We start from the raw sequence: 21,342 nt of genomic DNA, 5'->3' as shown, positions 1-21,342 counted from the left end.
TCACCCCCTGCCCCCTTCCCCTACCCATTCCCTCCTCCCCCCTCCCTCCCTCCCTCCCCCCTCCCGCCTAAACCCCCTCTTCCTCTTATCCCAGTCTTGTTCCACTCTTAACCCCCGCTCCCCCTTCCCCATTCATGTCTTGCCCCAATATCTATTCTAGTGCTTCTGGATTGTACCTCCCCCGCCTTTTATCCGTCAGTTCTTCCATTAATCTAATTCCCCTTCAAGGTAAAGGTTTATTGTCCAAGAGTACAGAAAAGTGCTGACATACTTTCCTGTACTCTTGGACAATAAATTTTACCTTGATACAATGGATATTGTGTGTGGTATCTTCTGCCCTTGTGCTCTTGTTGTGCTTTTTTGTGGAAGACCTTTTCCTTTTTTTCGGTTATACCATTACAATAGCCATCACACGCAGTAAATTCAGGTATAGTAGGTATTTTTATTTATTTATTTGTTAGGATTTATTTACTGCCTTTTTGAAGGAATTCACTTCTATGTTCCTGAGGGAAACATCCAAATTCTGCCTTTCAAAAATTGAAATGTGGATGTTTTTGGCAGATGGACAGCTTTCTGGCCATTTTGAGAAGTCCATCTGTTTTGAAAATGAGCACCATTGATGCCTATATCAAACATATAAATGGCAAGTGATCGTACTCACCCGCAAATGAGCAGTAGAGACTTCCCTCTCTGTCCCGCCCCCGCGTCAATACGTGATGACGGGGGCGGGACAGAGAGGGAAACTGCGCGAAGGGGAGGGAGGAAGAGAACCGCCGATGTCGCTACCGCTCCCCCCCCCCCCCGAGGTTGCTGCTACCGCTCCCCCCACCCGGAGTCGCCGCCGCCACCACCCCTCCACCCGGCCCGAGCACTCTCTTCGGTATTGAACTTACATCGCCAACACGCAGCAGGCAGATCAGCTGAGCGCCCGTCGGCCTTCCTTCCCTGCCTGTGTCCCACCCTCACTGACGTTACGTCACACGAGGCGGCGGCGGTGACTTTGGGGGGGGACCGGTAGCGGCGACCTCGGGGGGGGGGGCCCTGCAGCGGCGAGGGGAGGGGGCCTTGGAAAATCCCCATACTAGCCTGTTTTAACGGGCTCAACGGCTAGTGTCTTTATAAAATACCAGCATAAGCAGGAGACATGACATTGACCTTACAGACGCAGACACTTACACCCACTCTTCAGTATTTAAAGTACCTGATTAAGATTTTCATATCAATAAATTTTTATTGAATTTTTATAATCAATAACAGATGCAAATAGTAAGTTTTATAGGTCACTGAAGTATTCGTTTTGGGGTTTTTGAACTCTTTATGTAAGTGCTTTTAATGTTAGATAATATCTGACAATTTTGGTTATTGTATTAACTGTTTTGACTAAGGAAACTATAAATGCTAAATTAAATTATGTACGATGCAATGGAGGAGTGGCCTAGTGGCTAGAGCACTGGTCTTGCAATCCAGAAGTAGCTAATTCAAATCCCACTACTGCTCCTTGTGATCTTGGGCAAGTCACTTAACCCTCCATTGCCTCAGGTACAAACTTAGATTGTGAGTCCTCCTGGGATAGAGAAATATCCAGAGTACCTGAATTTAACTCACATTGAGCTACTACTGAAAAAGGTGTGAGCAAAATCTAAATAAATAAATGTATGAACAAATGTGCTATACAACTTGGGCCATCTGTTATAAAATTTCTCCCGTCCACATTACACAGTGATGTAAAACAAACAGTGCATGCCGCTGTATCACTCAGGGGCTGTTTGTTTTTCCTCTCTACAGCAGCAAATTACAGGACAGACATGCGAATGAACGTCAGCAGGAAGCATAGCTTCAGCTTCAATGACATGGAGATCCTTTTAAAGTTCACTGACTAGAGCTGGTGGACCCATGGCTACCTTATAAGAAGGAATGTTCTGCGTTCTCACTCTGCATTAGGAAGATTACATCCTGCTTCTTCCAGAGATCCCATTCCTGGGAAGATGAACACCACTAAAGATAGAAGCTCTCCTAACGGAGCTATGTCTGCTATGTCAAGCCAGCTGGCCCTGTTATAGCACAATTGTATGTTAGGCCACAAGGCTTTTAAGGGAAACCAGGCTGGCACCAGGAGAATTCAAGAATATTTAAAATTGGGAATGTCATGTGAACTTGGAGGATACACAATAGCAGGGAGCTGTTACACGTTGGTTTTATCTAACGGTTAGACTTTAACTAGTGGATCTGAGTCATTCAGTTTTTCCCAGCATTTCAAACATCTTATGGGAGGAGGTTCATTTCTGACACAGTGTGTGTAAAACAAAGCCACCGTGAGAGAGACTACCTGAGACATTACCTGAAGCAGCAGTGCTACAGAGCACTTAATAGGCTTTTTAAAGTACTTAATTGCCCTCACGGTTGATCATTCTCACACATATCATATTAATTCACATTCTCTATTGGTTCCTATACACACTGACACAGATCTCCTGACCGTGAAGCCTTTCTTGAGCAATTTGACCCAGGGGACTCTGGCTTGCTTGTTTAACCTTGACCTCATTTTCTGATCCCTTGTCAGCATCAATTTTTCAATTATAACTCTCAAACACCCAATTTTATACTGGTTACCTGGATGAAAGCTTTTGAAAACATCTATCCCCAGGTTGCAGAAAGTTTCTTCTAGTCAGAACAAATTTATTTAAATTCTGGGTTTCTTTTCGGATAGTTTATGTTTTATTCTTTGTAAGAGACATTATGACCATGAGTTTTTTTGTTTTGTGTTTTTTTACCAGAAATTTTTACCTTCTGAGCACAATCAGCTCTGTGATAGAGTATTTATCTGGATAGTGGCTGCTGCTAGTGCATTAGACTTAACCGGCCCTTAGGTTTTACACAATTTGGGCCTGATATTCAGCTGGCGGAGATCAGCATTTTGCTGACTGCTACAGGTGTTATCCCCAGAAGTTCAATGACAGGCCATATCCGGGCTTTGGCACTGAGAGGCCCTTTTACAAAGGCGCAGAAGACTCTATGTGCGTGCAGCACACACCCAAATGAGACTAGCACCATGCTAGAGTGCCCCCCAGTGGTAATTGTGGATTTGGCATGTGCCCATACTGCCAGAACAAAAGATTTTTAAAAATGTCCTACCACATGCGGCGTTTCTGGTATTAATCAGCAGTTGGCGCATGCTGACCGGTCATCGCATGTGTAGCGCGTGAGCCCTTATTGCTAGATCAATGGGTGGTGTTAAGGGCTCAGGCCGTAAAAAGATGTGCGCTGGGGTTTCAATTTTACCGCAGGCCCTTTTCCTGGCCCTTTGGAAAAAAAAGCCCTTTTTCCCAGATGCAGTAAAAACTGGCCCGGCACGTGCCAAAAACATATGCTCACACTAACCCAGGTTGCTTTTTGCCGTGACTTAGTAAAAGGACCCTTAAATTTCCTAGTATAAAGAACCAGTGAAAACATAGCCAGTTAAGTGCAATAACCGGCTATGAAGAACCACATAAAAACAGGACTGACTTTTACATACCACCGCTTTGCCTTGCAGGAGCCCGGCAGTAGTGCCTGCCCTCAACACGTGCCATTCCAGCGCACTGGATTTAAAAAAGATTTTTGTGCTGGGGTCTTACTGGTAATTGTGCTGGTAATTGGGCAGTGCCATGCTGGGGCATAGCCAGACTTCGGCGGAAGGGGGGTCTAGAGCCCAAGGTGAGGGGGCACATTTTAGCCCCCCCCCAGCGCCGCCAACCCCCCCTCGGCCATTTTTGACCCCCCCCCACCACCACCACCTTTGACCCCCCCCCCCGGCACCAACCCTTGCGACCCCCCCTTCCTGCCGCTGTCGGGTACCTTAGTGGTGGGGGTGCGGCGACGGGAGGGGGGTCGAAGGGGTTGGTGGCGGGGGGTCAGGGTCAAATCTGCGGGGGCCCATTCCCCCACGTAGCTACACCCCTAGTGCCGTGTGCTGCCTGGTTACCTCTGGGACAGCAAAGGAGCCCTTACTGCCTCCTAAATAGGTGGTGGTAAGGCCTCGCTGGGAAATGGTTATCTATTTAGATTTTGCTCACAACTTTTTCAGTAGTAGCTCAAGGTGAGTTACATTCAGGTACACTGGGTATTTCCCTGTCCCTGGAGGGCTCACTATCTGAATTTGTACTTGAGGCAATGGAGGATTAAGTGATTTGCTCAAGATCACAAGGAGCAGCAATGGGCAGTGGCGTTCCTTGATCGGCTGCCACCCAGGGCGGTTCACCGCTGTGCACCTCTTCTCCTCCAGGTGCAGCATCGTCCGTCTATCCCCCACCCCCTGGGTGCAGCACCCCCAGGTGCAGCACAACACTCCCCCCCCCCAGTGCATCACCACCACTCCCCTCGGCGCGTCACCTCTGTTATGATTCTGCCGGTTTGGCTGAGGGGGAGGGGGGACATCTCTTCTGATTGGCTGCCAGGGGTTGTGCTGACGTCAGGGGATAGTACTTTAGCCTGCAGCTGAAGAGTTTCTCTGCTTTTGCGTTACTTATTTGGTGGTAACAGGAAAGCCTGATAGGTTTCTCTCAGAACGTGCTCTAGGTTCTGACAGGGATCTGTGTTGATTTAGAGTATTCTTTTCCTTCCTTCTGGGTTAGCTTGTGTGTGTGTGTGTGTGTGTGTGTGTGTGTGTGTGTGTGTCTGGGCTGAGTGAGAGCGTTCTCCTTTGTTTGTTTGTTTTAAGGATTTCTCTCCCCAGTGCCCCGGCCTGCTGGCTCAGTGAGTTCTGCCTGGAGCTCCTACCCTGGTGGGGGGGTTGCTGTGTTAGTTCCCCTGTCGTGCGCTAGTCCCCTGCGTGGGCTTGGCCCGCTCTGGTCCTTTGTTTCCCTCTCTGCCCTATTGCTGGTGTTCAGCGCGTGTCTGGCATCTTGGGGCCCTCTGGGTTCTTTCACCCCTCCCTGTGTGTGATTGGGTTCCAGTTCAGCCATGAGGCTCGCACGAGTGGCTCTGTGTGCGTGGGTTCCGGTTCAGCCGCAAGGCCCGCCTGTATGCCTATTTCCCTTCTTCCTGAGGGACTGGGGGGAGGAGTAGCTTAGGGGGTATTGTGTAGCTGGGGTGTGCGGTGATGGGTCGGTCTCCCCTTGGCCTGGGTCGGCGCCCTGCTGGCCTCGGCCAGGGCCCAAGGGCTCACGACCAACCCAACGGATTACAACCTCTAAGCCTCCCCCCCCCCCCCCCGGGTGCATTGATCTTACCTGCTGGGGTGCTGGGAGCAGCTGTGCAGCTGTCGGCTCTGCCGGTTCTCTGCTCCCTCTGCCCTGGAACACGAAGTAACAGCAGAGGGAGCAGGGAGCCAGCAGAGCAGATAGCCACACGGCTGCTCTCTACACCCCTCCTGCAGCGTGCACCTGGGGTGAACTGCCCCCACCGCCCGCCTTCGATATGCCACTGGCAGTGGGATTTCAACTGGCCACCTCTGGATGTCAAGACTAGTGCTCTAACCACTAGGCTACTCATCTACTCCATCCCCTGCCTTGAATTTCCATTTTCCAGGCGGTGGTAAAAGGGGAGGGGGGGGGGGTCTCGGCATGCAACAAACCAGTGTGCCGATGCCACCACAGGGCCCCCTTTACCTCTGCTTGGTAAATGGGGCCTTAAGTCCTGAAAATTGGCAATGAACCAGCTAAGTGCCAACTCTGCCCCAGGAAAGCCCCGAAAATAGCCAGTTTTGGCTTGGGCACTAACTAGGCATTTTCAGTGGCACTATCCAGTTAAGTGCCACTGAAAATGCCCGGTTAACCCCAGATGGGTGATTTAAATGGCCGGGAGCCTCCATGGCCATTTATATCATTTTGAAGTTGGGCCCTATGGATTTCCTTTCTTCCCCTCAGCATGAGAGCGGATTACAATATTGGTGGGCCTTTTACAAAGGCGCACTAGTGTTTTTAGCATGCGCTAAAAATATGCGTGCGCTAAACGCTAGAGTCTATGGGCATCTCTAGCATTTAGCGCGCATTAAAAACACTACCGGGTCTTTATAAAAGACCCCCTTGTGTATTTTCTGAGTCAATGACTATTGCTGATTTTTTTGTGCTTTGCAGGATATAGTCTGGATAGGATGGTCTTTTTTTTTTTTTAATCATTTCTCCCTTGACGATGATGAGCCAGAGAGGAGATTTATACTAACCAGAGACTTTTTCACATGCCATGGGTTGAGTTTTATTGCTGGTCTCTTACTCTTTTTTTTTTTTTTGTATATATCTTTATTGGTAATAGGCAGAATGCAACACCAAAATACTAACAAACAAGGTGATGCACAGTAACATGGTACCATTTAGTTATTTATTCATTGGGATTTATTAACTGCCTTTATGAAGATTCACCCATTTAGCAAGGTAAAGTAATCACTATAAAGTTAATTTAAAATATATATCATAAAGAAAAGGAAAAGTGAATTTAATCAACAGCCTATAAACAATAATAATGACACAGTGTAACATGGCTTGAACCCAAATAGGCCTAGACAAATGTCTCAGTATAATTATGAGACACCAAGCACTCTGTTGTGCTCTGCGTGTTTTTAAAAATGTTCTAAAGTCTCACCAACAGTCCACACCTATCCCCTCCCCCACATGAACCAGACATGAAAAGAAGTTTGCTTGCTGCAATGTAAGTTTCTTTTCAACCTTCATTTTTCATTTTAGATCATATGTATTATTCTAAAATTTTTCTATCACATTTTAAGTTCAGTAAGTCTTTCTTTTGCATCTTTTTATATTGATCGCAAACTGTGCGGTAGTGTTGGCGTGTGGATTTGCTGTGCACCAAGGCCCCTTTTACTGCTGCGGGTAAAAGGCAAAAAAAAAAAAAAAGGATATAGCTATGGTGGTAAGTGCAAACTTGCCACACGACCGTTTCTGGGGAAGCCCTTATTCCACCTAGTTAGAAGGCGGTAAGGGCTTCCGTGCTAACCTGACAGTAAAAGAAATTTCATGTCGCTCTGGAAATGGTGTATGCTGGGTGCGACAACACTGCGGTAGCTCTACCGTGGTGTTGTAAAATGGCCCCAATGATATTTCAACAGCAATGTTGCATCCCTGGAGTAATATTAATTTTAATTACAATTACAAAAACATGTATTAATTCACCTCTCTGAGTTATATTTCTATATATTTCATTATTCAGCTTCTACCTCTGACCAGTTATTTATGTATTTTTTTTAGCTCTTTTTGTTCTTCTTGTTGGCATTTTTTATTTATATTCAAAGAACAGAAGATTTTTAATTTTGTGGCACTACTGATATTGACAATAATCACAAATATACTGCACATTCTCACAGTTGTGTTTATGATGTCATCTTTATTCACACTTTTCATAACACTCATCTTAAGACTTTTTTTTTTTTAGTTTAAATTCATTTTTAATTCATTTTCAAGTAATGAACTTGGAAGAAAACTAGCAACAATATTCTTAGCAAATGAAAACAGAACAACTGCTGGAAGTTGGATACTGGCTCAGGTAACATATAAGATTTTGTTCTTGGTTTTAGTTTGACAGAATAACCAGGAAAGGAAAGCTTTTGTAGAATAAATCTGAAATAAAACAATAAAAAATAAACTACTGCATGGTATATTTCAATTAAAAAAAAATACCACATTGCGATTGATGGTCCCACCGAGGCTACTCAAGTCAGGTCCCTGTCCAATGCTGTTTTTTGGCAAGATTGTGGACATTAATACTGCCAGTTATCAAACTATTCTCAATCCTGAGGTCCTCTTCCACTTCCTATATAAACCTTTTAATTAGTCAATGCTCTACTAACACACCATAAAGTTATACATTAGATGATAAATGTTGACTCCCAAGATATGCTTGGGGCACGGTGCTCAGGACCTAAAAGCTTGACTGCTTTTAGGATACTGCTCCTTTTCCAGGTCAGTTTGTTGCCTTTTTTGTTTATTTTTAATATCCTTTTGCAATTCTGTCATTTTATTTTATATCTATTTTAGAGTTTGTATATAGCACATTGTTAATGTATGCTTGTAATTTTTATAGATGGCTTTTTGTATATGGTTTTAACAGACTCCTGACGCGGGTGTTCTGCTGAAATAGCCTGTGTTGGGTCCCTTATTAAAGTTTGAATGCCACATCCCACCTTGGAAGCCCATTGTGCTTTTTTTTTTTTTTTGCTGAGGTTTGTCTAGCCTTCCTCCGTTCCCACTTCCTTGTGTATTATTGTTTTTTTTTTGCTTTGCCATTGGAAGTCATGCCAGAGTTGTTTATAATATGCCCAGTCTGTTTGGGTTTTATCCCATGCATCCTGGAGCTCACAGACTTCAAGTTTGCTCATATGGTTCAGCCACTCCCAGAGACTGGGTGCATCTTCAATTCTTAGAATAACCTTTGATTTGCTTACTTTATTTTTGATTTGCTTACTTTATTTATTTTTTGTCTATTAGATTGTAAGCTCTTTGAGCAGGGACTGTCTTTCTTCCATGTTTGTGTAGCGCTGCGTATGCCTTGTAGCGCTATAGAAATGCTAAATAGTAGTAGTAGTAGTAGTTTTTGACCACCAAAACTGCTTGGCGAATAGGGTCCAAAATGCATCTTTGGCAGAAGGAGACTTGTAAGAAATGTTTAGTCAGTAAGGGCAGTTACACTCTTTTTTTGAATGCCCCAAACTAGGGGAAATCTCTGGCAGGGGCCTTTGAGGATTTTGGAGACTGTAGTGGGCCCTGGCCTCTTATTCAAGTATGCTGGTTTCATAATATCCTCCCAGCTTCAGCTACTAAAGAAATTCTCTACTAGAAGACCTTTACATTCTGGATATCACTACACTAAGCCAACCTATTGCTCACTTTTCAGGTTTTCATCAAGCATAGAATTGAATTTAATATTTTTTTAATTATTAAGAAGCACAATATTAGCAAAATAATCTTTTAAATGTCACATCTGAAATGGTTCTCTCTCTTTTTTTTTTTTTTAAAGCATTTACCTTTTATCTATTTCCTGAACTTGACTAAGCTCCTCCGGTTTAGTCATGGATCGGAACTCATCACCTAAACAAGCACAATACATTCTTTTATCTGTCCCAACCTGCCAACGTCAAATCAGCCTTCTTAAAAAGCTACTTAGAAAAGTTTTATGTCTTTACTGTAATCTAACCTGACACACATACATGAGTTCTAAAGAAGCTGATAACTTTGTAAGGAACTGTGCATGTCTGTTTAAAGCTGCGGGAAAAACAGATGTACTGTTGGCACATACAGAGGGAACTACAATTTTACCAATATATAACTGAAAAAGAATAGCTTCACTTGCGACTTTGGATGTGTTAAATGCCAGCACTTAAATGTACAAGTGATGGAGTCTACAAAACTATGGGATCATTTTAATAAGCTGTGGTAAAAAGTGGCCTACGGTAGTGTGGGTGTGTGTTTTTGGTGGGCACCGGGCCATTTTTTACCACATCTGGGGAAAAGGGCATTTTTTTAATGGGCCAGGAAATGGGCGTGTGCTAAAATTAAAACTAGCATGACCTATTTACGGCCTGACCCCTAACCGCCATTCATTGATTAGCAGTAAGGGCTCACACGTTACATGCGTGGTAACTATTTGGCACGTGCCAACTGCCGACTACCGCCAGAAATGCCGTGCACATAATTACACAGTCACTATGACAGTCGATGAGATTCTGAATAGTAAGGGCTTTGTCTGCATACTTTAATTGATCAGCAGGTTTAATAGTAGCAAGTATCAGAACCATTCAGTTCATTTAACCATGTCCTTTTGTTCTTTTTCTTTGTTCCACTCATTTTCTTATGCTCCCTGGGCTTCCTGTTTATATCCCCTCCTAATTTATGTAGCATAGTCTAAGGATAGGCAACTCTGGTTTTCAAATGTTGCAAGCCAGTCAGGTTTCCAAGACATCCACATTGAATATGCATCAAAGGATATTTGCAGGCTCTGCTCCCATTGTATGCAGATGCATCATTTTCTCTAAAATATCTTGAAAACCTGACCGGCTTGTAGCTCTTGAGTACTGGAGTTGCCTACTCCTGGCCTAGTCAGGAATACAAACTCATAGATGTATGGAGGCAAGAGAACTCAAACCTCAGAGACTATACCTGCCTCTCCACCAGCCATAACACGTACTCGAGAATCGACTACATACTAACAGACCAACTCATTCTAAACAAAATACATTAATACACAGATGCGAGATAGGACTACTAACCAGCTCAGACCATGCCCCAGTGACCCTATCCTTAAAAAACACCCAAACAACAGGGCACAAATTCCTCCCCTGGACCTACAAAAAGAAGAATACAGAAAAGGTACAAAAAATGCCTAGAAGACTACTTTCAACTTAATGATACGGGGGAAATAGGGATCCTTACACTATGGGAAGCCATGAAAGTAGTGGTTAGGGGAAAACTAATTGAACTAGGGGCCAGAGCAAAGAAACAATCCCAGGGAGCAAGGAAACATCTAGAAAGGGACCTGAAAAGGATACAAACTGCCCATAAGAGAGGACCCACTAACGACCTCACCAACAAATGAAAAACCTAAGGAGGGAGCTCGACAAACATGACATGCAAAATATAGAGAAAATATGCAAACAAATAGGAATCAGACAATGCATGCAGGGGGGGAAGACTGATAAACTATTGGCAGCCCAAATAAAAAAATGAACAGCACAGAACATGATTCAAAGTATACGAGATGAAAAAGGGATACTACATAGAACACAGAAAGAGATAGTCCAAAGCTTCCTGAATTACTACCAGAGAATTTACTCTTCAGAGGGAACAGGCACAGAGGAACAACTGGAACAGCTCACCCTGATAATGTGGGACAAAGCAGTAAATGAAACACACAGAAAAGCCCTAAATGCACCCATTACAGGGCAAGAACTATGGGAAGCCATTAAAAAATTCCCCAGGGTATGGCTGCAGGCCTATATGGCCTCCCCATAGAATTCTACAAAAGTTCTGGCCAATATTACAGCAGCTCCTACTGAAAATCCTAAACACAGCCCTAAAGAATGCCACAGCCACAGACTCCTTCCAACAGGCCCTCATTACACTAATACACAAAGAGGGCAAGAGTATGGAACTATGCAGATCATATCGTCCCATATCCCTGCTCAATGCAGATGCCAAACTGCTCACGAAGACACTAGCGGCCAGACTAAACCCAATAATAAAACAAATCATACACAAAGACCAAACAGGCTTCATAGCTGGAAGACATGCTACAGACAATAATTGAAGAGTGCTCAACATCATACACCTAACCAAAAATACCCCACAGGACCAAATGCTCATAGTAGCACTAGACGCAGAAAAAGCCTTCAACAGGGTCGAGTGAAAATATCTGCTCGCCCTGTTGAGGGCACTTAACTTTGACCCCCCACTTTCTCAACAAACTACAGGCAATGCATTATGTACCAAAGGCCAGCCTCAAAATCAATGGATAACTAACAGAGCCCTCAGGCTTCAGAGGCACCAGACAGGACTGCCCCCTCTCCCCTCCCTTCTATTCGCAATCTCACTGGAACCATTAGCAGAGGCAGTCTGCACCAACAAACAGATAACAGGATTCACAATAGGGTCGGAGGAACATAAAATTGCCCTATACGCAGACGATTCCCTACTTTTCCTAACCAACCCAGGAACCTCCTTGCCCAAATTCCTCCACATATGCGTGGATTACAGCAAGATCTCAGGATGCAAATTAAACATAGACAAAACTATAGTACTGTCTCTGAACATTACCCCAGACCAAGAAAATCACCTCAAGGAAAAGTACCCCTTCATTTGGCAAGCATCACTAAGATACTTAGGCATCACAATTATGACACAGTTAGATAACCTCTATGACCTACACTACCCACCGCTATTAAAGAATATGTGGAAGGACCTGGAGAGGTATAACTTCCTTCCAAATTCATTACTCACAAGAACCAATGTCATAAAAACGAATGTCCTCCCCAGGATCCTATTTCTCTTCCAGATGTTACCCTGCTAGATTCCAAAGACCTTCTTCAAACAGCTACACACCATGATAGTACCTTCCTGTAGAAAAACAAAACCCCAGAGTAGCATTAAGGCTACTCAAATGCCCAAAAATAGGAGGGGAGGGGACTGGGAGTGCCAAACCTTCAAAAGTACCACCAGGCTGCCCTGCTCAGAACACAATTGCACTGATACGCTGAGCAAGTGGATCAGCACTGGAGGGGTTTAGAAGGCAAAGACTTGGCATCAGATCCCCCAGCTGCTCTACTATTTTACCTGAGGGATACTCTCCCCAAGGGATGGCAAGCACATCCAATGCTGGGGCCCACTCTAAAAGCATGGAATGAAGTGACACAATGGGCAGCAACGGCACCAGAATACTCTCCCATCAAGAACATACTGAATGATCCAAACTTCAGTTCCCGAGAGGGGGAAAAACAAGTTTCATTGGATAATAATAAGTTAGAGACTGCATTATCTACGGGAAAATAATAGAACAGAGATAGAAACCAAATGCAGGCACTCCCCAACAGTCTTCTCAATACTGCAAGTACTACATTATCTCCACACCGGCAAACAACACTACCTGAGAAACCCAACCACAATAGAGGGCTACTTCTACAACCGGGGGGGGGGGGGGGGGGCAGCCAACAAGGAACATTCAACCATATCTGGTGGGAGTGCGCAGCCGTACAAACCTTCTGGAAAAGCATATACTGATGGACTCAAACCCTGATGGGCAACAAATTGGACCATAAAATAGAAATCATGCTGCTAGGCAACCTGGGAGAAACACAGAACAGGTGCCACCAAAAAGAGAACTTAGCATCACACCCGGCATGGCTAGTCATAGCCAGAGGATGGAAACACTCAACCCCACCATCACTACTACAATGGTAGTGTTTCTGAGAAGTTCTGAGAGAACAGAACATTTCTTTGGGTAAGTGACATTATTTTAGTCTGTGCTTGGTAACTTAAAGATTGGGTTTAAAAGAGGAATTGTAGGATATTGATAACCACAGTTAGAATAAAAAAAAAAAAGAAGCAAATTTTATTAGCTAGTCTCCATACCTTTTTCCCCATAGTTTTAAAACTTACATTTTCTGCCACAGCATTAACAGATAGTCTCTAGAGCAAACAATAAAAATAAAAGTGAGAGAAGCAAGCATTATTAACTAGTTTCCACAGTGTACAACCCTTTCTCCCATAGTTTTAAACTAAAACTTTCTCTAGAGGTAGAAATTTAACAGCAAAGAGTATAAAAAAGATAGTAGCAAGGCTTAAACTGTCCTACAAGAAAGTTATTTTCTGTTCTTGCCTGCTGGAGAGGTAGCACTGCTACTGACCTGAATTAGGTGATAATTAAGGTGTGAGGACGTAGAATATTTGCAAAGGTTATTAAGGGCAACTGGATTACTAGGCTAGCTTCAAAGGGTTTGTTTGAAACAATCTCCTTAGGATCCAAACTAAGAGAGGGGAAAGGTCCCACTTAACTTTCTTTCTGAGAAGTTCTGAGAGAAGAGGACATTTATGTGGGTAAGTGACATTATTTTATTCTGTGCTTGGTAACTTAAATTGGGTTTAAAAGAGGAATTGTAGGATATTGATAAACACAGTTAGAATTAAAAAAAAAAAAAAACAACAAACTTTATTAGCTAGTCTCCATACTCTTTTCCCCAAAGTTTTAAAACTTAAATTTTCTGCCATAGCATTAACAGATAGCCTCTAGAAGGCACAGTAGGGCCTAGTTCGGACATCACGAGGAAGAAAGCACAGATCAGTGAACACGGCACGCTGGAGACCAGCGCTGAAGAAGGCTTCAGCTGGTGGGAGTTGGGGACCCCCATCAGGAAAGGTACCTTGCGGTAGTGGTGGCGGGGGGGGGGGGGGGCTGTCGGAAGTGGCAGATGAGGGGTGGCGGCTGGGGAGGCGGGCTAAAATGTGCCCCCCCACACTTTGGGATCTGGACCCCCTTCCGCCGAGGTCTGGCTACACCCCTGGTCTATCCAAGACTCACTCTGCTGTTCCTGCATTCAAGCCCCATTCCAGTCTATCCGAGCCTCACTCTGGTGTTCCTGCATCCAAGCCCCACTCCAGAGTCTATCCAAGCCTCAGGTTGATGTCCCAGTATCTTAGCCTCGCTCTGGTGCCCTTCTGTGTTCTTCAGTGTATTCCAAGCCTCATTCCAAGTTCTGATATAATCAGTGAGGTCCTTTATGATTCAACAATTTTTTATTGATGACTATACATAGCATATACATATCACATTTTGTATGCATGAAATCTCAGTGTACACAATAATTCTGTGCTTTCTATTACATGTCGTCATCTATTTTAATATTGCCCTCTCCCCCTCCCCTTCCCTCCCGTAAGCTCTGAAACCCTCATATTTGTCAATAACCATTTAACTTAGAATAAATTGAATATACAGACTATTATTCAACCTTTCCACCAGACATTTACATTTACTCTTAAACTATTCTCCATATTCATATTAGTAGCACTTATTGTCACCAATTGAAACTATTAGTCTCCTTCGAGTGTCCACAGTTCTCAGGTTAGTCCGGAGACCAACTCAATAACATGTAAAAATTAAATTGTCTGGTAATGTGTTTCTCAATTCCATATCTACACATTCAACCCATTCATCGATTGTAACCCCTCCCCCCTACCACCCTCCCATCCTCCCATTCCTAGCCTCCCCCCTATTGTGTTGGTAGCTCTCTCATAAGGAGTATTCATCTTCTAAAAGATCTGGTGAGTTCTCCCTTAATAGTATCATTCCGTTACCTACCAATTGGGCCCCCCATCTGATTAAGAACAGCACTACGAGCCCATGGGGCAAGGTTATTTATGTAACTTTTCCAAATTAAATAAAATTCTCTTTGTTTCTTAAATTTTAAATGCACCTCCCATAACTCCATTAATAATAATGCATGCAGTCTATTTCGCCACTGCCAGTAAGAAGGCGCCTCTTGTTGAACCCAATTAGCTAAGATGCATTTTTTACCTATAAGATATGCCCTATATAATAGCAAATTATGATGAACAGCACCCGCCCCTCTCAATGGCCCCAATCCCAACAATGTACTCTCCGGCTTCAATGGCACCTGTTTATTCAAAATACGTCCCATGTAACTATTCAGTTTTATCCAAAAATTCTGTATCTCTGGGCAATCCCAAAAAGCATGGAAGTATGAACACTCTGTTCCCCCACATTTATACAGCTCTGTGAGTCCACCCCCCCCCCCATTTTATGTAGTCTCGACTTAGAGGTGTATGCTCGATATAGTACTCTACCCTGGCATTCCCGCAGGTCTGCACTGGTTATTTTCTGTGGAATTTGTCGCATACTATTAACTATCATTTGCGTTGTTACTGCTGTCTTCAAATCTGCTGACCATTTGTACGATAGATGCTGGAGTTCTCTGTGTTGCAACAACCTTTTATGAAGTAAAGATATCGATACTGCTTCCTCATTAGGCGTTTCAAAAAGCCGATCCATCACGCCAATGACGTCTACCGCTAGCAACTCACGAGGAAGACTCGCAACATAGTGGGGAAATCTGCTGATATGCGAATTTATCCATCCACATTAATTCTCCTAACCCTAAATTGTCCAACTTCCGAATAGTTCCATCTGCATCTACTATATCATGAAGCAGGACAATCTCTTTTTGACACCATCTTTTAAAACAGGAATTTTCTATACCTGGCAGAAACTCTCCATTCCCCATAATAGGCAATAGCCTACTATAATGTTCATCAAAGTGCCATTCCCGACCCAATTCTTTCCATACCATTCGGAGAGGACGGATCACTATATTATTCCTTACGTGTATTGGCAAGGTTCCGTGGTGCGCCTGTAATACATATTGCAGCTTCAAAGGGCGTACCCAATCCTCTTCTACCCCCCTCGGGGTATAATGCGAAGTACCCCTCATCCAGTCTCCTATATGTCTCAACAAACACGCTCTATTGTATCGATACAGATCTAAGACTCCAAAGCCCCCCCTGTACCAGGGGTCCATCAGGTTCTGCCACTTTACTTGTGGCCGCTTCTTGTTCCAAAAAAATTTGGAAAGCATGCCCATCATATTCTTCCAGTCCCTTTTAGTAAAATAGAGCGGCAGAACCTGGAAGTAATATAGCCACTTTGGAAAAAGTATCATATTATAAAGGGAGATCCTCCCTGATAGGGAAATTGGCAGATCGGACCACCTTCCCAGCAATCTCCTTGTATATTCAAATAAATGTGTCCTATTTAACCTATATAATTGCGCCGGATCTCCCGATAATTGTATGCCCAAGTATGTGAACGAATGATCAATTCTTCTGAATGGACAATTCAAGGTACCCCATTCCGTCTCCGGCATATATAGTGTTTGTACCTCTGACTTGTCTAGATTAAGACAAAATCCTGAAAAATCGCCAAACTCTCTAAATAGTTCCAAAATATTTGCTAATGACTCCTTTGGGTTCTGAAGGATTACCAGAAGATCGTCCGCAAAAGCAGAGATTTTGAATTGTTCAGTTCCCAAAGGCACTCCCTTAACGTCAGTTGTATGTATAATGTCTCTGATCAAGGGATCCAACACCAGCACAAATAACAGAGGCGAAAGCGGACACCCTTGTCTCGTGCCTCTAGCAATGTCAAATTGTTTGGAAGCCACCCCATTTACTAGCACTTCCGCCACTGGATAATTATAGATCACTTTTATAGCCTCCATAAAAAAGCCCCGAATTCCATAGGCTTCCAGCGCCGTAAACATAAAATCCCAGCGCACTCTGTCAAAAGCTTTGTGTGCATCAAAGCTAACAAGAAGCGAGGGAGACTTCATCTGTTTAATTTGTTCCAGCGCTAGTAGGATCTTTCTCATATTCTTCGCCACTGAACGTCCCCTAACGAACCCCACCTGTGGGTCTGAGACCAAGCAAGGGAGAAATCTAGCCAACCTATTGGCCATTATCTTGGCCAACAATTTGGCCTCAAAGGATATTAAAGATATGGGCCTATATGATTCTGCTCTATCCGGGTCTTTTCCCGGCTTTAAGAGCACTATTATCTGCGCTACTCTCAGCGATTCCGGTAATTCTCCCTTAAGCACATGTGCATTTAGTACCCTTGCCATACACGGAGCAACATCTTCTACCAAGAGTTTATACAACTCTGCGGAAAACCCATCCACTCCCAGTGTTTTGTTCAATGGGCTGCTTCGTATGTTCCAACTAACCTCATCCTCAGAGATTTCCGCTTCCAGTACGGTCTGCTGCCTATCTGTAATTTGTGGTAAGTCTTTTCCTTGTAAATACGCCAGCGGCTCTAGTCCCTCATCCTCCGGTGGGGAATACAGCTCTGCATAGAAAGCTTCAAAGACTCTCACCATATCCTCGTTCCTATGATGTTTCACGCCCCGCGCATCTTGAATCTGTGTCACCCATCTTCTGTCCCCACCTGCTGTACTAATCGCGCCAATAGTTTCCCCTGTTTGTTAGCATGCTGGTACATCTGATATCTATAGTATATCAAAGAATGTTGTGCACGAGAATGGTTTAGTTGATTTAATTCTACCTGCGCCTCCATATATAATTTTTTGTGAGCAACAGAGCGTGTCTTACCATAGCTCTGTCGAAGGTGCCGCACTCTAGCCTCCAGTCGAATCATTTCAGCCTCTCTCACTTTTTTCTTATGTGCTGAGTATGCAATGATGTGTCCCCGCAGCACTGCTTTAGCTGCTTCCCAAAAAAGTATGGGATCTGACTGATAGCTGTCTCCATTAAGCTCTGCATATTCCTTCCATTTGTCTTTTAAAAAAGCATGAAACATTGCGTCATAATATAACGCTCTTGGGAATTTCCATTGAAACCTGCTTCTCAAATCACTATCCCATTTCAGCGTGACCCATATCATGGCATGGTCAGACACTTGTGTGGGACCTATCTCCGCATGTATCAGTACAGTGGTAATGCTGTGAGACAGTAACAAATAATCTATACGGGACTGTGTCCCATGCGCCCTGGATAGGTGTGTAAAGTCCCGTTCCCCTGGATGTAGCAGGCGCCATGAATCCAACAGATCCAAGGCCGTGCACACCCATGGCACCCCCCTAGAGTAATTCACCTGCTTGAGCTTCGAGGGGCCGGTGCTGTCAACCCATGGATCAAAGACCGTATTGAAATCTCCTCCCACTATTATTGGGGATTGCTCAAATTTTTGTATCTGTCGAACAACATTCTGGAAAAACTTTTTGTCATACTGATTGGGGGCATATATATTAACCAGCAGAAGTGGCTTAGTCCCAAGTGTAACATGTTGTATAACATATCGGCCCTGTGGGTCTATTATCTTACGATTCAGTACACATTGCACCCCCTTACGGATCAATATGGCCACCCCTGCTTTTTTATTGAGTGCAGGGCTATCCACCACTTCCCCAACCCACCAGCGACATAGTTTGCTGTGTTCTAATGCAGTTAAGTGTGTTTCCTGCAGCATAGCTATGTGTGCCTTATGTCTGTTCAATGTCTGCAATATCTTCGTGCGTTTGGTGGGAGAATTTATCCCCCCCACATTCCATGAAATGATCTTTACCATCACTCCCCCTCAGTCATTCCATTGTGTATCATTTTTACCCGGTCATTCATTAATAAGGGAGAAAGGTATCCCAGCTTACCCCTCTCCCCGGTCTTCCTCCGCAAATCACCAAACCTTCTAGTTATTTCCACAAGCTTCCCTCGTTTACTCCTATGGTATTCCAGCCCTCTTATTCTTCCCCCTTCTCTCCCCTCCCTGTCGCTCCAATTCTCCCCTATTTCACACCCTCCTCCCCTTCCCCTCCCCCACTCCCTTCCCCATTCTGTAAGTTCTTTATAAGAACTCATCACGTATAGATGCTCTCCGTCCCCCATGAATACATTCCCAACAGCTTAACACGAACATGTGATTAACCATAAACATAGCTATTTCCCAAGCCCTTTTTTTCCTCAATTAACCATCCATCGTTCATTCAAACATGGCCCCCCAAACAAACCTGAACTTCAATTGCTCTAACGTATCCCCCTGTTCAGCAAACTTAAACTTAATTCTATACCCACAGTCACTTAAACTTGCATCTTCTGTGTGCTCCTCTGCGCTCTGGGGTGAGCAGTAGCGCCTCAACGGCTCCTGGTACTGGCCTGCTTCCCAATGTTCTTGCAACTCATTCCGTGCCTTCTTGCTGCAAATTGTTAATAAACTCCTGCGCCTTTGTCACCTCCGCAAAAAGCTTCTCTGTTCCGCCATGATGAATTTTTAGCTTCGCGGGATATATCAGGGCAAATCTGATGTTTCTCCGGTGTAGCTCCGCGCAAATGGGCGAAAATTATTTTCTGGCTGCTGCCACTCGTGCTGAATAGTCTTGAAAACAAAGGACTTTTTGTCCTTCGTGCTTCAATTCTCCTCCAGAGCGTATCGCCTGCAGGATTGCTTGCTTGTGTCCATAATGCAGAATTTTTAAAATCACCGCACGAGGCCGCGCGTTTCCCGCTCTCTTCGGGCCCAGCCGATGCGCTCTTTCAATCCTCAGCGGGCCCGGTAAGTTATTGAGGCGTAAGGTTTTCGGGATCCAATTCTCCAAAAATGTGCCCAGCTCTGTTTCTTTAACTTGTTCTGGTATCCCAATTAGCCGCAGATTATTCCTTCTTGATCTATTTTCTAGATCATCAATCTTGTTTTCTAAGTCCGTGATCCTTTTCAACAAAGTCCCCGTTGGCTGCTCAGATTCTGTCAGGCGATCTTCCATATCACTAATACGCTGCTGCATTTGATCTAGGTCGAGGTGGAAGCCGTCCAGCCGCTCGTGTGCCGCATCCGCTCGGTCAAATATTGCTTGCAGCTTTTTATCGAGTGCTGCTTCCACCGCCGCTGTAACTTCGGCCGTGATTTCCGCTGTCCACATGGACCCCACGCTTGAACTTGGGGATTGTTGTCCGGCGGCCATCTTAGGCTCCGCGGCCGCTTTACTTTTGTCTTTCTCTTTACGCTGTATTTTCGCCGCCATTCGGTTTTACGCTGTCAGATCTTCCAGCCGTACAGCGTTCAATCCTACTCTTGTCCACTACAGGAGCAGGTAAGCCAATTAGTCCGCGTTATAGCTGATTAAATTCGTTAGATGAGCGGGACTGGCAGGAGCGTCTCTCAGACACGTCTTCACTCCTGCATCGCACCACGTGATCTACCCAGTGAGGTCCTTTATAATGCACCTTGGGACTTTCATGCTTTGTTTTTGCAAGAGGTCTCTTAGCCTTGTCTTTGTGTTCCCTGTTTGGATCCAATTTCTGCTTGGCTTGGTTCCTGCATGCCTTGTTTCCTCTCTGGCTTTGTTCCTGTGAGTCTTGTCCCTGAATGCTTGTTCCTGTGTGTCTTGTTTCTGAAACCATGTTCCTGAAAGCCTTGCACTTGCAAACCTTGTTCATGGATACCTTATTCCTGTATGCCTTGATTCCTGCCTAGCTTTGTTCCTGTGAGTCTTGTCCCTGAATCCTTGTTCCTGTGTGTCTTGTTTCTGAACCTTGTTTCTGAAAGCCTGGCTCCTGCTATAGCCAAACCCTGCTCCTGGTTTCTGTTACAGTCTGACCCTGCTTCTGGCTCTTGTTACTGACTAACACTGCTCTTGACTCTTGCTACAGTCTTACCCTGCTCCTGCCATGTCTTGTGCCTTGTCTTGTTTTGCTCTTTCTCGTGTCTGGATCCAGTTCTGGCCCTGCCTAGTCTTGCTGTGTCTGAACCCAGTTCTAGCCTTGTTCTTGTGTCTTGCTGTGTTCCTGTCTGGGTTCAGTTCTAGCCCTGTTGTCTTGCTCTCTTTGCCTTGTTTGAATCCAGCTCTTGACTTGTCTGTCTGCTTTGTCCAGTTGTGCCTAGCTTTGTCTTGTCTTCTCCTTTCCAGTCCTGTCCGGATCCAGTTCTTGCCTTGCCCTTGTCTTGCCTATTCTTGTTACTCCTGCCCTGAGCCAGCCCAGAGGACTTGTCTACCATAGCCCTGGCTGTGGCCCAAGGGTTCATCATCCCTGAATCCATGATAGGCTGCAAAGGCCCCCGTGGCTATGGCAGAAGATGACAGCAGCTAAACATCAAGACCTATTTAGTCGCCCCATCCATACCAACTACTAATCTCTACTATCGTTCCCCCTCCCTTAGACATCCTCTACGCTTGCCCTACACTTTCCTGAATTCAGATACAGTCCTTGTCTCTACCACCTCAACTGGGAGGCTGTTCCATGCATCCAATGCCCTTTCCATAAAGAAGCATTTCCTTAGATTACTCCTGTGTCTATCCCTTTTCACCTTCAACCTATGCCCCCTCATTCCAGAACTTCTTTAAATAGAAAGAGA

The 21,342-nt window shown here is 44.5% G+C and overlaps 1 protein-coding gene and 1 long non-coding RNA gene across 3 annotated transcripts in view; one reads left to right on the top strand and one right to left on the bottom strand.

Moving 5' to 3' along the window:
* The window catches only part of DAPK2 (death associated protein kinase 2), a 250,690-nt gene that overhangs the window by 135,553 nt on the left and 93,795 nt on the right, over positions 1–21,342 (bottom strand). The window lies entirely within an intron of this gene.
* Positions 7,802–20,088, top strand: LOC115458305. The gene is made up of 4 exons (XR_003940037.1): positions 7,802–7,906; positions 8,228–8,229; positions 12,873–12,884; positions 20,078–20,088. It is a non-coding gene; the product is annotated as an uncharacterized LOC115458305 (long non-coding RNA).

Source organism: Microcaecilia unicolor, chromosome 1 (assembly GCF_901765095.1).
Source record: "Microcaecilia unicolor chromosome 1, aMicUni1.1, whole genome shotgun sequence".
NCBI classification, from domain to species: Eukaryota; Metazoa; Chordata; class Amphibia; order Gymnophiona; family Siphonopidae; genus Microcaecilia; species Microcaecilia unicolor.
Note: the sequence above shows the minus strand (reverse complement) of the source record. Positions and strands in the feature narration are given on the sequence as shown.